Source organism: Pteropus medius, unplaced genomic scaffold (genome assembly GCF_902729225.1).
Source record: "Pteropus medius unplaced genomic scaffold, Ma_sr-lr_union100, whole genome shotgun sequence".
NCBI classification, from domain to species: Eukaryota; Metazoa; Chordata; class Mammalia; order Chiroptera; family Pteropodidae; genus Pteropus; species Pteropus medius.
In genome coordinates, this window is record NW_024342467.1 from 6782835 (window position 1) to 6785478 (window position 2644).

General features: G+C 36.5%; 1 pseudogene; it reads right to left on the reverse strand.

Moving 5' to 3' along the window:
• Positions 1 to 1208: 1208 nt before the first annotated feature.
• On the reverse strand, positions 1209 to 1807 carry LOC120602052 (transcription elongation factor A protein-like 8; annotated as a pseudogene).
• Between the last annotated feature and the right edge of the window lie 837 nt (positions 1808 to 2644).

Below are 2644 nucleotides of genomic sequence, written 5' to 3' on the forward strand. Positions count from 1 at the left end.
CTTCTCTGTAACCGTTTAGTCTCTTTGTGTTTCATTTCATAGAGTAATTTTTGTACCTCAGCAATAATTCTCAGAGTCACTTGTGGGAACGTATTATTAGCTAGAACAGCTCCATCTCCAAAATCTATGACAAGAACTGACAATGTGACCACAGCGTCCTTTGTTTCCTGTGCTCTCACACAGCTTACTCCCATAATGCTCTCTCTCATCACATCTTGATCTCCAGTTCCTCTCCACAACCTCCCTTTCTACAAGTCCAAAAGGTTCTCATTGGCTTAAATTCCATCTGCACGCTGGGGCATCATTTCAATCACTCTCTTACAAATACCTTAGTCCCCTCCTCTTTGATGTTCTTGCATCCTCCATATACTGAATAGCACACTGAGGATCACACTACACTTTCTTCAGAGCTTCTAAATATTTCTGGAGGGAACGACATCTCTGTGGAGTTTGGTATTAATGAAAATGGGCGATCTCTGAACTCAGATGTTTGGTAATGTCCCTTAGGAATTCTGTTTATTTATACACACACACACACACACACACACACACACACATACACAGTTATTGGTGTACATATATATATGTATATGATTACTATATATATATGTTATATGGTAATTACATACATGATACTATATATATATATATATATGGTAATCATTGCCAGTTTTATTCCTCTGGCTAAGAGATCCAGAGGTGGTTTGAGGTTTACATTTTAATCATTATTTCATCAAGAGTTTAGGTGGCCCCATTGCCCTTATAAGCTTGTTGAAAATTATTTGATTCTTACTTATTAAAAAAATTAATTCTGTGACATGTGTTCATTGAAAAATACATATAAACAAAAAACAGTATTAAACAGTTAAGTTTTTGATATATGTATGTATATATAAACACATATACACACGCAATTTGAGATTTTAGCCTACATATATTAGCTGATATTAAATATGCTGCTTTGTAACTTGTTATGTTTTACTTTACAACATGGAATGAACTATTTTCATGCATATGGGTGGAACTTCCCAATTGAAAAATAGACCTGGAAAATGGGTCAAAATACAAAATCCAGTGAGATGCTGTTAACAAGAAAACTACCTAAAACAAAATTCCACCAGGTGATTAAAACAAAGGTAAAAGATACATCAGAAAATGCTAACAGAAAGAAAGCAGGGGCCAGATTTTATTATCAGACATGAGAGAATTCAAGACCTAAAGCACAAAGGATAAGGACACTGCATGACTGTCTTTGCTTCCAATGCATCATCACGAATTTGTTTCTTGCTCTTTTTCTTCCCTAAGCCTTTCCAACTCATCTACTCCTCTTAGCATTCCTTCAGGGTCCAGATGCCTAATGGGAATGTCTTCTTTAAATCCCTGGCCAGGAATAGTCATCCTACTTCTAAGATTTTCTTCTGCTTCCTGGCTTAATTTTTCTTCAGAAGGTCATGGATCTCCTTCTGCCTCCTGTGGGACATCTTCTGAAGGTCTTCCTTGGCCTTTGACATGTTCTATGGTTTTCCTTCATTTTCTTCACAAGACTTTTGCATGTTGAGTATTTTTTATTTCCTTTTTGAATGAATTAATCCTGTAGAGATCCAGGGGATTTTTATTCACCTTCCCTCACTTGATTTGTGTCACACCCAGAAGACCAAGGGTCCTGAAAGTATCCGGGGCACTATTCTCCTTCTCCAGCAATAGGGAGCTCAATTCCATTATTACTTTGCTTCATTAGTTCAGTCTCTTTCTCCCCTCTAAACTTTTACATGCTCTTTTTAAACTCATTACCCAGCCATTTTATGTTCTTTTTCTCACATTTAGCACATGACCTTCCATACAATTTTATGGACAAAATAGAAGCTTTAGGAATGAATTTTCTTGAGTCCTCTCTTTCATATCACTCATATAATTGAACACATCTGCTGTAGGTCCAGTCTCGGAATATGAAGTGTTCCATCTCATAATCAGATTTTTTCATTTATGTTTTGGGTCTAAGATATTTCCATTTTTTTCTAAAATCTTTCTTTCCTCACATTCTTTCTTTTCAAGCTCTTCAACTGATTTGTTCTCCCCGCTGCATAAACATCCTTCCGTTTCTTTCATCCTAAAACAACAAAAACAAAAACAAAATTACTCCATTTGTTCTGAATGGCTCCTACCTGCATCGTGTCACTAAGATTGTTCTTGCTAAGGTAGTCCTACTCGCCAATGATAGATAGCATTTTTCAATCCCTATTCTACAGTTTTCCATCACCATTCTTTGTTTTCATCCCTTATCTGTCTGGTTGACCATCTTTAGCCTTCGTAATACGTTTCATTCTTTAGATAACCAGATTGTTCAGATTTTTGCCCTTGGTCCTCTTTGCTTCTCAATTCCAACTCTTGCAGGCTGATCTTTTCTCACTATCAATTAACTCCTACATGGTGATGACTTCTAAATTTAGTTGCTAGCCTAGGCAAGACCCCTCAACTCATACCTACATATTCACCTTCCTGCCATTCATTTCTAACTGAATATTTCATGAACTTCAGGTATAATAGTTAAAAACTGAGCTTATTATTCATTTCTTCTTCCCATTGACCTATAAAAACACATTCCACTTCTGTTCTCGTTCTGGGTGTTAAGCACCACATCAGGGCT